This window comes from Desmodus rotundus, chromosome 7 (assembly GCF_022682495.2).
Source record: "Desmodus rotundus isolate HL8 chromosome 7, HLdesRot8A.1, whole genome shotgun sequence".
Taxonomy (NCBI): domain Eukaryota; kingdom Metazoa; phylum Chordata; class Mammalia; order Chiroptera; family Phyllostomidae; genus Desmodus; species Desmodus rotundus.
This window is the reverse complement of record NC_071393.1, coordinates 24,299,790-24,314,630: the sequence shown is the minus strand read 5'-3', so window position 1 is coordinate 24,314,630 and position 14,841 is coordinate 24,299,790. Positions and strand designations below refer to the sequence as shown.

The window sequence follows — 14,841 nt, the reverse complement described above, 5'->3', positions numbered from 1 at the left end:
CAGACAAAGAGCCCTCAGAAAGCTACCTTCCCAACCGCCACACACGGAGAAGGCAGAGCAGGCCTGGCCCCTTTCCCACCAGAGCCTGGCTGACCCTGTTGCTGTGAGAGGCACAGAAGTGGCAGGCAGCCGCACGAGATGCGGGAGTCCCCGCGAGGTAACTGGGGAGTCTGACAACGGAAGAAAAGAGGCAACTCTGCTATTATTAGCAGTTGCTGGCCAAGTGTGTGAAGTCAAACAGCCCGTGCAGAAGAGAGGCTTTGTGGTAGCGGACCTTCAGAGCGCTTTGTGCTGTTCCGTTAGACCGGGTCCTGGGTTTGCCTGTGATGGGTCTCAGCTGGGCTTCCACCAGGGCGAGCCCAGGCAGGTGGACTGCGGGCAGCCCTCTCCCCAGTGCCGCTGCTTAATGACTTGACTGGGACTCTGTGACTTCTTAATATCCCCTTTTCAGCATTTCATGTGGGTTTAGTTCTAAAGTCTATAAACAATATTTTATTAAAATAAAAACAAGAGAAGTCCAACCCTATTACAAAGTGCCATCCCAGGCCCAGAAGATGGGGAGAAACAAGATGATATATACTACTCAAAAGCCCAGCGCTTAACACTCTGTTTATAGTTTACTGTACGTCCATTAGAAGTAGTGATGTAGAAGATTTGATGATACAGGGAAATACTCACATTTTAATGTTAAAAAGATAAAAGAGGGTTACAGAACAACATGATTCTGGTTATATAAAAAATAAGACATGTATCTCTACATTAAAAAATCTGGGAGGAACTACACTCATATGAACTGGCTGTTTTCTGGGTTGACACACTATCGGTGCTTTTGTATTTTTCTTTTGTGATTTTTCTGCATTTTCCAAATTTTATACAAAGATGCGTATTCCTTTGGGAATCATTATTTTTTAAACATACTTAAAATAAACAATACATTGAATGAGTAAAAAAAATGGAAGCCAAACAAACGGAAAAGGAAGAAGCTAGCAGCATGCAGTGTAGGCTTCGTAAGGAGCTCAGTCTCTCGGCATTGGATGGATCGGGTCCACCCAACCTGCCTGTGCCTGGCTCTGTCCCCTCCTGCTCGCTCCTCGCAGCTCTGGCCCGCGGCTGCGCATTGCTCCTGCCTGCCTGCCTGCCATTGTTCTAGCGTGTTTCAGGCAAGCCAGAGAGGCCCTGGAAACGAAAGCAGATGTGATGAACGTAACAGCCCCCCAGCCCCGTGTGAAGCCCAGAGTCCGTCGCACTCATCGCTAGAGACCGCCTGAGATCTCCGCGGTCCCGCGGCGCTCATCCTTTCTGCGCTCACAGCCCTCACTGCCTTTGTGTAAAGCGCCACTTGACAGTTAATTAGGGAGATTTCAGCAACTTCCAAACGCTCCATCTATCAGAAATTGGCTGCCTTAGACCTCAGGGGAACTTACTCAGGGTGTACATAAATTATTTACGCACACACAAATGCATATATTTTGTATATATGTGCAGACATGTATACGTGTGTGCATATGTAGACACACAGATATATGTGCACAGATCATACACACACACGAGGAAAGAGGGGAGAGGTCGAACGTGTGCACCTTTGTCCTTACACACCATTTGGTCCTTTCAACGCTATGAATTGATATATTTTCTTCACCTAACTGATGAGGACACTGAGAGTCTAGGAGGGTAGTCACGTGGCCGGAAGTGGCAGATTAGACTCTGAACGGGGTCCTGCCTGTCTCCCAAGCACCAGGGCCCTTTCCCCTCTGACACTGCCGGCTGCCGAGTGAGGTGTGGCGCGTCCTACAGCTTCCTGCTCACTGGGCTCCACTCGGCCTCCAGAAGAACCATGCTCGAATCTGTGGCCACGTCCACAACAGCCCTTTACTTCCAGGTTCTGCGATCAGAAACGGAAGTTTCAAAATACCGAAAGTTCGTTTATGTTGAACATACTGCTTAGGCGAAAAGCAGGAAGTCCAAGAAAGCCTGATCTCATGAGATTTTTCAGCCCAATTTGGATCCACGTCCACATCTGCACTTCTGGATTTTCCACTGAGTCCAACCTCAGCTGCCCTGCAGCGTCTCCCATTACACCACCTCTCCACCTCCGGCGTGGGGTGCAGGCAAATAATAAAATCTATTGCTACTAACCAAGACTTTTCCAGTGATTGGCCAGTTGCTGGGTGGTGAGATGGGACAGGCAGGAGAGAGGAACAATGGGAGCTTGGAAGATAGGCAAGTTTCTCTCCATAAAGTTGGAAAACAAACAAGCAAACAGACAAAAGCTCTGAACAAGAAGTCATCCAAATAAGGCCTCTGTACTTGCCTCCAGGTGCAGGAAAGAACTGGAAAGGAATTTGCCACCTCCTCCTCCCCACAAACCTGGCCTCGTGTCCGTGTCCGTAGGTCAGACTCTGGCCAGGCTGCCCGAGGAAGGGAGGCGCTGGGCTCCAAGGCACACCTTGGATTGCTTGCTTTGGGGGAGCCTCGGGTGGTGGGGAAGAATCATTTCTGCATCCCAACTCCCCCCCGTGTGAGAAATTTTGAAGGCCAAGTCCCTCATCTTGTAGATGGGGAAACTGAGGCTAGGAGAAGACTTTGGCTCAGGACCACACGTTTAGTTGACAGCAGGGGCTGGGAGTAGAGCCCATACCTACTGCATGAAGGTGCCTCTCTTTCCAGCGATTTACAGCTGCCCTGCCTACCTTTCGGCATTAAGATGAGTTAATAGACATCACAGAGTTTTTGATGACAGAGAAGAAAGCGCATGTTACCTGTTATAGTTTTACACATATTCTGGTTACTGGGGTAGTTAGTACAGCTCATGCTATCATTCATTTGAGTCCTTTTCTGTTCCAAGCACCGAGTTTTCTGGGGATGCTGTTATCTATGAGGTTTCACTGCCAGAAGGGCTGGAAGTCTCCCAGGGGCGCCCCCTGCCCATCTGCACCACCCCAACATCACCCTGGCTGACCCTGTGGGAACATCTGGAGGACTTGGAGGTAACAGCGATTTGCAGTGCCTTGTGGTTTGGGCTTCTCTACTCATGGACTGGAGCACATTGTCTTAAAGCACAGTTTTGCACGAGCCACACCCAACTGAAACAGTTCAGGAGTGGTAACAGACCTCATCTGGGACAACCCCATTTCAGTGTGGGGAGCTCAGACACACGTGGGTCGCTGTCTCACCTTGTATACCTGTGCCTCCCGGGTGCAAAGGAGATGCAGCCTTGACAGATTTAGCTGCTGTGTGGCCTTGATGAATTATTTAACCTCTCTGGACCCCAGTCTTCTCATCGTAAGATAGTACTTTGAATACACACCCTGAGGACTGCTGTGGGAACTAAAGGGGATGTTTGCAAAGTGCCCAGGACACACTGCATTGGGGCTCCTCTCGCCTCCCTGCAGCTCAACACTGCCCTTCAGGGGAAAGCCTTGGGGCCCCCATGCCTGGAAGCAGCACCTCTGAGCTCTAGAACTGCCAGAATCCGGGAGAAAAAGTCCTCAAACTCGAAATCCTCTTTTTAGGGGAGGGAGACAGAAATTTCTTACACTTGGCAATCGTTAAATAAGTGCCACCTTATAGTAAAACTGAATGAGTCTGCTTTCCTATTAGAGAGGGCCTTCTGGGAGTTTCCTCCTCCCTGCACAGGTCCTGTACCGTTCCCTTGGCCCGTCACAGGTGCACATTCTCTGCTGGGTACACTGGCGTGGGGCGCACTTGGAGCAGGGGGAAGAATGTAATCTCCCCATCAGTCCAAGTTGCAGGGGGAGAAACGGGGCCTTTCACGTGGCAGGGTCGGGCATTCTCCCCAGAGCAGTCCGTCCCCCGGAAGCCACGCCAGTGGGCAGAGGCCACGGCCATAGCTGCTTCCTCCCCACCTTGGAAAATTACCCAGAGTGCCGCTTTGCCCACTGGCTGCCAGGCAGATGCCCTGCTGCTTTCTGAAACGTCCCACCTCCTTAGAATGAAAAACAACAGCGTGCCAGGCCCTTAGTGACAAGACTGCCCTTTCCTCTTCCTCCTCCCTGCACTGGAAAAAGTACGGGATCTGTAAACAAGTCATTAGATTCGAGATCCTGCCCAATTTAGACTCTTTGTCTCAGTTTTCTCTAGAGTGAATGCGTGGTCACACCCACTCAAACCAAGCAAAGCCCAGAGGAATGCAGAGCCCTGTGGCCAGGCTAACCACAGCTGACCCCGCCATGCCCGGCTCAGGGTGCTCCCTGGCTGGGAGTGAGAGCTCTGGTTTCACCAGGAGAGTGGAGTCCTTGGCCTGGCAAATAGCTAAGCTCCAGCCCCTGGGTTCCATTCCCCAGAGCTGTTTTAATGCGGCCGGTGTCTCCCCAGACTATCAAAAATCAAAAGTCCACCTCCTTGGAAGTCTGGCAAGAAAACCCCCAAGATCAGCTTCTCTTTTATTCCTGTACTTCCCTTACAGGCAGGCTGCTAGAAGAACAGAGGCTGGAGAAAATGAAAGTCAATGCCAAATACTAACCAGACAGAGAATAACTGCTTCTCCCCGTGGCCCCCCACCCCCAGCTCTGGCATTATGGGCTGGGGAACAGGGCCCCTCTCCTGCTGTGGAAGATCTGTTTATTCTGCGCTCCATAAAGGGAAACCAGGCCCTTTTCTGACATTTTGGCTGGGAGGGGGTGGGGAGAGAAGGAGGTCCAGAATTTAAACTCAAAACCAGATCAACTTCTGTAAATCTCCTACTGCTTTTTCTGTGACTCTTCAACGGGCCACCTCGCACAGACCAGGCACTGACCTCTCCGGGCCCGTGTGCCTCCACCTCTAACAACAGTCTGGCTCCGGACCCCTGCAAATGCCATTAACTGCAAAGATCCTTTCTCAACTTCCCACCACGCCAGTGCTCCCCAAAAGAAATCGGGGACAGCCTGGCTCCGAGCGCTGGGCAGCTCCCCACTCCCCGCCCCACACCCCCGGCCTGACTCTGCCTCTCCTGCCTGCCAGCAGGGAGATGTGTGCGGATGCCTGAAACCGCTCTCCTGAATGGACCACGGCTTCCTTTAAACAATGAAACCGGGAATTTCCTTTGTCCTGGAAATGTTCTGCTTGTCATCCTCGTTATCCTTATCAGCAGACCACAGTGCAGCCGGGGGAGGCCCCAGCGTGCTCAGGACCCATGGGGTATCACTGCAAAATGTTTTCTTCACTTTTTCCTCTGCCTTGAATTCAAAGCATGACCTTTATGAGTGGAATTCAATCAGGTCATCGCTCAGATTCCCCAGTGGGGAAATAAAAGTAGCACAGTCAAAGCCCATTGTTCCGTTTCAAGAAGGTAAGAACGTTGTTTTCTCTCTATAGCATCCAACGCAATGAGGTGGGGCTGGAGGGAAGAGGGGAGGTAATAAAAAGACCCTTAAAAATTGTTTAAGGTCTTGGTAATAAAACACAGCCGAGCTCCTGCCTTCCCTTTCCACAAGCCACTTCTCTTCTCAGTTGGTCAACACCTCACTCTTCAGTCTTTCCCTGAGGCCTTCACTAGTTTTAATGCAACTCATTTTCTATTTAAAGAAGTTAGAAAGTAGATTTCATTGCTTTTGCAACAACAGGAGAGCCATACAGTTAGGAAAAGGGGTGGAGGCGTGCGGGAACTCCAGAAGGCCAAAGGAATTGCAAAAATAAACTTCTGCTAATGTTAACACTCTTGTATTTCAGGGCAGGGATAATTAATTGTATATGTTTAGTCACTTAGCAACCCCGAGCTCTTATTCTGAAAAGCTCGAAATATTTCACATATGTGCTGACTCGTCTTTGGGATCAGACAGACCCTGCTAGCTGCACAACTTCCAGCAAGTCACTTGAGTTTTCTCTGCCTCAGGTCCTCTCAGTGGCAAAGGGTGTCTAACAACGTCGCAGATGCGCTCCTAGATGCGCTAGGTGGGAATGGAGTGCAAAAGGCATTAAATGTTCAAGACTGTGCCTGGCTCATTGGTAACTACTCAATAAGTATTATTATTACTCTTACTATTATTGACATGACTGATGCCTCCTGCCAAGCTTGCTTTAAAGCAATCATGAGGTAAATAAAGGGCAGAGTAATTCCAGAAAAGATCTTGAAAGCCCATTCCCGTTCTTAACCGCCCTATGGCCTTAGATCAGAGAACTTTCTCTGAAATTCTAGCAAACACCAGACACAGATAGTGTGCCTCTTCAGTAGGCGTTTTTGTTTTGTTTTTTGATCTTGCAAAAATGCTTATAGGGCCATCTTGATTACAACATCACTTCGAGGTGCAGTTATCATTGGCAGAATCTCCCTGTTCTGCAGTGGAGGAAACCGAAATGTGGGGAGACCCGGGTCCCCGTGTAGGGGCAGATAGCCGTTCACCTCAAAGCCGAGGAACACAGCTTCCAGAGCTCTGTTTGCCAAGGCGCTGCCTTGCACTGCCAGGGAGGAGCTGCACCAAGCTGAGACCACGCTGATTCCACAGGCTGGGGTTTTCAAAGGTGGAAGGAAGCCTTCCAGAATCTTGTTGCCCTTGACATTTCTGGATGCACTGCATGTTAGAAGCATGCTATCTGTTACATACGTCCCCTGGGAACTCAGTAAAACACGTGTGATCACGTCTCCAAAGGCGGTTGTCCTCTCACAGTATTCTTTATTACACTTTACTTGCCTTAGCTGAAGAAGAGGGAGGCCAAGAAAATGACCCACAGATGATGCCTGGCCCCACAGATAATGCCTGGAGGGACTATGGTTACCGTGACTAAGCTTGGAAGACTTAATTTAACTGTGCTACGGAGGAGGCATGTGGGAGGAGAGCAGCCATTTTTTTCATGCACTCATTCAGCAAAAACTTTTCAAAGGTCTATGCTCTTTCATGCTTACTCCTGCTTATCGTTCAGGGTTCAGCCTAAATGTCACTTCCCTAGGGAAGCCTTTGACCTCCGAGACTAGGTTAGGTCCCCATACTGTACTCCCCTGAAGCACTCTGTACTTCCCTTTTCACAGGACTCGTACTTATAACGAACTGGCTAAATATCTGTTTTTTCCCCTTGGCTTAATTTCTGTCACAGAGGAACAGAAATTAATTTCTGTCTTTTTTTCCCTACTGTATCCCACTGCCTGGCACATCCAAGGTGCTCAATAAATGCACAAATATGTGCCAGGTGCTGTGGTCTCAAAGTCAAATTGGTAGAGTATCTACCCTCAAGGAGCAGACAGCAAAGATGAAAAACATTGAAAAACATTAAAAAGCCAAACTTAGGTGCTCATGATGATGGAACGGGAGTAACTAAATGACCATAGTCAGAGAATTGTATTGTACACACACTTCCTCCCCTTCTTCTAGATGCAATCTGAGAAGAGCAACGGTGGAAGATTTCCATCTGCAGAGAGATGTCTCTGAAAATGCATGAGCTGAAGCAGTATTGAACTAATGAGGGACTGACTGTGTGTCATCGGGATGAGATTGTTAAAGACTCTATGGGCATTCGCTGGGGCCTGTGGGCTGGTCTGTACTTTATCCTTTGTGGGGGGCAAGTGCAAGTGAGAAGCAGGACCGTCATGTTCATTACCCCCAAATCATTATGTAGTCAGACTGCAGAGACCTTGGCCTTATTTTTCTGTGGCTACTGTCCATCTTGGTTTTAAAGAATTCAACTCAGAAACGCATGCCACTGATTAAGTGATGGACATCGAACTGACCTTCACAGAGATGTCAACCTGAAGACTTGCACAGCAAAAGCCACCATAGGTCTGCCTGCCTGTTAGATAGAGAGGCCTTAGCAACAAGGTCAGATGTCCCCTGGAGAAGGGCTGGGGTGTTTATTCCACATGGTAATTCCAAAGCCACAGTGGGTATAGCCTGTCACGTGTTCCTGTTATCCCCGGGCAAGGGCCACGGAGGAAACAGAGGAATTGCATTGTGCCATGGAGATATCAGGCATGTGGATCTTCGCAGCTGAGGGTCCCATCAAAAAGCACACTCACTGGGGACACTCACTGGAGGGAAACTGGGATTCAAAGGCCACCACACTCGCTAGTTATTTTCTAAATTAAGTTGCTTTGCTCACATTTATACTTAAGGGAAAAGCTTCCTACAATGAGTTATAGGGATCTGGGAATGAGAAAAGCCAACTCTCTCTTAATAGGACAGAGACCCACGTAACAGGAGATCATTTATTCATCGCAGCACAAAGCATTCGAACTGAAATAACCTTTAAAATATTTGAATACAATGCCAACGCTTTATAAATGAGGAAACAGAAATCACCACATTGCATAGGAATCTCTTTGGCTGAGGTCATTTTCCAGTGAGGAGGTATACAGACAAAGCCCATACATTTTTTTTTTGACAAGCCCAGTACACACTTAATCATAGTTTATGAATATCTCGGTGATGAATTCCAAATGCTCCCATTTTACAGATGGGAGAAGATAGCTTTATGTTCTTAAAGGTCAGCATCGAACTGAAGCCAGGAGAACAGATGGTAAGTTTAGCCCGAGCTCCAGGCCAGCCCTAAGAGCACCCCGGTAATGCTGGGCGTTAGCTCTTCATCTTGTTTTACCCCATGTTAGTCGAGAGCAAACGACAGTGTTAGTTCTCCACGTGGACAACATATTGCTGACTCCGATAAAAATAATCCATGTAAACACAGCCTTCTGACTGAGTTCAGACTTCAGACGATTTTTTAAGCTGAATTATGTAGACTTGCATGGCCCAATAGGGTAGCCACTAGCCACATATGACTATTTACTTTTAGATTAAGTAAAATTAAATTAAATTTAAAATTTAGTTCCTTTTTGCACTAGCCACATTCCAAGTGCTCAGGAGCCACTTGAATGGCTAGGCTCGTGGCTACCATACAGAATGGGGCATTTCCATCCTTGCAAACAGTTCTATTGGGCAGTCCTGATAAAAGCAGCTTTCTTAATTCTCCACTTTCCTTTCCCTTAAAATAAGGTTAAGCAAGTCGAGAAGTGCTGATGGGGCGCACCAAATCTCTTATCCTAAAACTTGTGCAGGAGTCGCATTTCTTGGGAGCTTCTCTTCAGATGGATCAATACTTTCGAAAGAGAGATGTTGGAAGTCTTGTACAGCCTAGAAAAATATTGCTTCCTTCTACCCAAATCAAGTTTAAAAGCAGAAATTGAGAGTTGACTGAATACTATTAGAAAGTGTTATATTAGCTATTCCCAAGTATGCAAATGCTTAGGCAAGACATAGGACACAGTTAAGATGGTAGGATAGTGAGTTTGTCCAGAACCTTTATATAATCCAACCTCACCAAGACATGCCATGGTCAGACAAATGGGTTCCCTGCAAGGCTGCACTACTTCCATTGTGTAAGATGTCCTTGCTAATTTGAAATACGTATTTGAGATGCTCTCTAGTCTCTATCTTTACTCTGTGTTTCTAGTGTAGCAAACAGAGAGTGCTCCTTGCACACAGCAGCAGGATTTGGTGGTCATTTGTTTTCCTGGGGAAAGGAGCAACAGGGTTGGTTTTAGCTAGACTGTAGTTCTTAAAGAATGACAGGTCAGCGTCCGGGCCACTCAAGGTCCAGACCCACGGGCTTTGAAATCCCGATTCTGCTGGCTGGAAATAAAGCCTCGATACACAATTCAACACATTCTGCAAAAAAGATTTAAGGTGAAGCTCTGAATCTCCATCCTAAACGCCTGGACAAGCACTTTAAAATGGGAAGGGTCCACTTCATTTTCCTTTCTCTCTCTTCATTACTTAGCTACTTCAGTGTGGGTAGAATACGAGCAACTGAGCCTTCACTTCACTTCTGGTCACATCACCATGTTTGGTTGCGTGGTGCAGCATGAAAGACAGAGATACAACCTTCCCTAAAGTAGCAACGGTGCCTGTTGAGAATAAAGACTGAACTTGTCTTGTCTCGTGACCCAGGGGAAGAGCCACTGTTATTTCTGGCTTCAACACTAGCAGAGGACCATCATCAAGGCAAATGACTTCTTTCATTCTGTTGTTCTTTCACCCACACTTACATCAGCTAAACCTACATACAGACCATCACAACCCAAATTCATGTCCCCTGATCAGGAGAATCCAGTTCTACCCTCCCTCCTGGCTGGAAAACTCTCATTTCTTGAAGAGAATGGTAACGCAGAGCATAGAGAAGGACTGAAATCTCTGAAACAACCAACCTCAGGCCTGGCCCTGTATTCCCTTAACCCCTGACCAGAAGGACGCCGAGACTGTAGAGAGGAGGTGGCACAGGTGAGTGCGAGTGGGTAGCCAGTGGATATCTGACAAGCCAGATGGGCATACAAAAACTTATTAGCAGGGAATGTTGTAAAAGATAGGCGTTTTAGATTCTAGGTGGCTCTTCACTCTTCAAAGGCAAAGACAAACCTTAAAAAAAACGGAGTCGAATAGCTTGCACAGGAGAATATTGTTTCTCTGGTGTTTTCACGTTGACACAACTCTCTTTATCAGTAGAACAAGCCTGGAATTCCTGAAGCTTCACTCATATCCTGCCATCGGTTTTTACGTAAAACCCACATTGATTGGGATGGGAGTTTCATAAGCAGAACAATGGCCGGATATGAGGGAGGGAAAGGAGGAATATGTGATGTTTGGTCTGTACTGGTGTGTTCATAGGAGATGCTGTCTATAAGGGCGGAGAGGTAGCAGTAAGTAGCTAACTGACAGATTTAAGCAAATGCAAGTAAGTCTTTGAAATCATATGACCCGATGGGTTCAGTTTGAGCAATACTTATTATCTGTTAGGTTCAAGCAACAACCTGGTTGAGACTAACAACCAAGATAATAACAACTAGCAGTCACACAGCACTTTACAATTACAAAGTGCTTTCAGAGCCACACTTGTGTTGATTCTTATAGGAAAGCAAGGAGAAAACAATATTATTATTACTATCGTTACCACTCTTATTTTAGGAAGAAAATTTACAGGAAAGGAGAAGATCAGAGAAGTTAATTTCTGGCTCAAGATCACACAGCTAAGAAATAGGTGTGAGCCCAGGTTCTGCACTTCAAATTGCACAAGACTTTCACAGAACCGTTCTGCCACGGCCCCAATAATTTTCAAAACACTCCAGCATCTTACTTCCAGTCTTAGTAAAATTTTTGTGTCGCCTTTCCTAGCTAAGAAGCACTACAAAGCACGTACCCTTCCTACGTGACATGGTGTGAACGCACATTCACATTTCATAAGCTGGGCTGACTGAAGATTGCCAGCCAACCCCTGACAATAGAGAGAGAAGATTGCTCTCTCTTTAGTAAAAAGTCCAAACAAGGCCCAGAAATGGAATGTTGCATGATTTACGATTGACAATCAGAATAGCTGTGTAATGAGCCACCCAATAGTTCGTCAAATGTCTGTACTTAATTAACGCCTTTCTTCAAGAAACTTGAAGGGACTCATCACTCTAGATCTTTACCAAATCCACGGGAGAAAAGTGTATTACTAGTAGTCTTAGTCCTTTGGAGTGGATGGAGAAACTAAGGTGAAGAAAGGGAGAGTCACTTGCCCAGCGTCATCCAGCCAGCCTAAGGCAAAGCCATGACTCAGGGTCCCCCAGCCCCACACCCACGCTAGCACTTCAGAGGGACTGATACACACACGCCGAATCTGGGAGCTCTTTGCCAGTTTCTCCCACGTTGACTACAGACACGGACCCAGAAAGGTTCATCATCAAAGCATTTTAATGACTCCAGGGAAGGAGACCAATAATGGGGCTTGTTAAAAGCGTCATGAGCATCTGGAAAATTCCACCCCACCTGTTCCATCTGTGATGTGACTGACCACTCAACAGGCCCTATGTTTCATGGAACACTCTCCCTGACCCTGCAGGGGATGTGAGCTCAGAGCCACTGCCCGTTCCCTGGGATGGGCACACCTTCAGGGACATCCTTGTCTGCCCGCAGGAGTTCACCTTCACGGAGGCGTGGGTCTTTCTCTTTTCCATTGTGAATGTGTTTGTTTGGGGCACGCTAGTAAAATGTTCCCTCCTGTTTCCAATTATGCTGAACAATTAAGCATGCAAATGTCTGAACATTTATTAAACTTCTATAGACTTTTAGGAGGAAAAATTAAAGAACCTACAAGAATCTGAGTCATCAAAGGCTCTTACAAAACCAGCACTTTGAGCCTTTCATTCGAAGTGAATCAGAAACAGACGTGTGAAATTTCCCATGAAATACACACAAGGCTTTTAAAAAAATTTTTTTAAAGGGTGCTCTGGGCAGAGAAGAGTCTGGGTCATTCCCAGTCCAAACTGGTGGGTAAGAAAGGATGAAAACTCCACGAACTCAACCCCAGCCCCGCTGCTTCTTCACAGCTTTGTCTATAGGACCTTTGGGGGCCAACTCTGGGAAGGCAGGGAGGGGTGACCACGGTGTTCCTTTACCACACCGCAGACCAGGAAGTATATAGAGATCCACCCATCTCCAGAAGGAAGAGCTTAGAGCCCCCGGTGCCTGGATACCTTCCCTGAGGCCCCCTGGGAAAATTCTCATGCCAGTTTCCTGAAAAGTTATTTCCATAAAAGTAATCTGCTCTTTGCCCCTCCCCTTCCTTCCTTTCTCTTTCTTTTCTTTTCCTTCCTTCCTTCCTTCCTTTCTCTTTCTTCCTCCCTTCCTTCCTTCCTTTCAATTTCTAAATTGACTTTAGAGAGAGAGAGAAACACTGATGTGAGAAACATTGATCAGCTGCCTCTTGTGCATGCCCCTACCCAGGACAGAACCCATAACCTAGGTATATGCCCTGACTGGGAATCGAACCGGCAACCATTCAGTGCACAGGATAATGCTCCAACCAACTGAGCCACCCTGGCAAGCACTCTCCCTCCCCTTTCTAGAAAAGTGCAGAAAATGCAGGTGCCCCTCAAGTCCCTCACCTTTAGGGAAAGCCTATGTTACACCAAAGACCCCTCTTGAGTGAGGTTACTTGTGCCCTTCGACCCAACATGCTCTTTTTGTGTGTGGAGAAGGTCAAGGTCAGAATATGGTTGTCTATAAACAGCATTGTCGGGGCCGGGGAAGTGTTGTGAGATAACACAGGTCTTGCTCTAAGACTCCTGACTGGGCACAGGCCTGGGTACAGGGCTGCTGTCAGAGCAGAGTGACAGGAGAGGAAAGCTCTCCCGCTCGTACATGTAGATGCGCTCATTCTAACCACTCCCCTTGGCATCGCCAGGGCAGGGTATGTGAGGCTCAGCACCCCATGGATCCCCCACCCTCACCTCACACACTCCCTTCATGCCACATGGTTTCCGAGTTCTTTTCCTTTTCGAGAAAGCCTTTCCACCCCATTTTTGTCTACAGCGGATGACGCTGAGGACTGGGTTAAATGAAATCAGTACGAACTAGCCATGATGAAATACCCCTTGTCTTGGAAATACGGCTCTTGCCAGGGGAGCTACATTTCAGTTTCGATTGTTTTTCATTCTTTGTTTTTTTAATCACAAGTTGCCAACAGCACTTTATTTTTTCTTTTCAACATCCTGTTCTGCAGCTTCCTTGGTTCTTTTTGCCCTGATGCCAGAGAGCCGGGCCTTGGCGCCAAGCATGTGAAGACTGGGGATCTCCTTGAACTTCTTCCCCTCCTCTGCCATGACCCTGGCTCTCTCCTCCTTGTAGACCTTCTGTTCCAGCATGACTGGTCCTGTCAGCTGGGTGGCCAACTTGAGTTCTGCAGCAGAGATGTCTCCCTTCTTGGTGGCCGAGGTCTTCCTGGGGAAGAGGATGAACTTGGAATGGTACTACTTCAGTCTCTGCACATGGGCCTGCAAGGACTTGCCAACGTGGCCTTGTTCTGCCTCTTCAGATGCACGGAGATCCCAGGGGTCCAGGCCACCTTCTTGTGGATGCAGGCCACCCTTAACTCCTCCAACACTTTGGTGTGGTGCCTCTGTGGTGCCCTCCCTGCAGGCTGGGTCCTGAGGCAGGGCGTGTGGCTCTCTGGGCCTTGCATCTGTGAATCTCTCATGTCAGCTGCTTATACCATGTGGCAATGCATCACTGCCCATCCTTGTGGAAGTGGAGATTTTTTAGGGTGGTGCCACTTCAGCTGGGTGCTGTGGCTGCTGCTTATGGGCCTTCCCCAAAGGGGAACGCGCCCCCCCTCCCGCTGCAAAGAAAGCAGCACCACAAAGCCCCAGTTGTTTCTCATTCTATATCAATGATGGCTGTAAAGAGGAAAAGCTACTTCAGGTGGCTGCATGATTGCTCAGGTGCCTAGGTGGTTCCCATGGAAATCGCCGTCTTCCGTTCCCCAGTAGTGGTATGACCAGAAAGTAGGACCAGAGAGGAAAGTAAGAATGCCTGTAGATCCCACGAGTGTTGACGTTTTTGCTCTGGAAACACCTTTGCTGAGAAATGTGCTGTTTTCGGTACATGAATACTTGAGTCCTGCTTCCCGAGTCTCTTGCCCAATTCTCATCTTTAGGCACATCACATCTTCAGGCCTCTGTTTCTCATCTGTACAACAGCCTCTTCCATTCTAAGAGCATTGGGAGGTCCTGTAAGTTGGCAACTTGGGATACTTGCCTTGGGAGACACAGCAGAGATACAAGCAGCTCTCTCAGTAGTATTCCTTTGTTACCCTGGATTATGCATGAAAGTCTCAGACATAATGTGTAGAGAAGTGGTGAGGCCAAGTGATAAGAAATGATGTGGTGTATGAGAGGCACAAGAGGAAAGCAACAATTTCTGGAATGTTTTCTTCAATTGACTTTATTGGCCCTTTGGATAGTCTTTGAAGCTTTTTTTTTTAAGATTTTATTTATTTATTTTTAGAGAGAGGGAAGGGGGGGAGAAAGAGAAGGAGAGAAACATCAGTTACCTCCTGCACGCTCCCAAATGAGGACCTGGCCTGCAACCCAGGAACGAGCCC

General features: G+C 47.6%; 1 protein-coding gene and 1 pseudogene across 3 annotated transcripts in view; both read right to left on the bottom strand.

The window, feature by feature from the left end:
- FLI1 (Fli-1 proto-oncogene, ETS transcription factor) overlaps positions 1 to 14,841 on the bottom strand; it is a 116,960-nt gene that overhangs the window by 87,704 nt on the left and 14,415 nt on the right. The gene's annotated exons all lie outside the window — the stretch shown is intronic.
- Positions 12,804 to 13,961, bottom strand: LOC112301795 (large ribosomal subunit protein eL13 pseudogene; annotated as a pseudogene).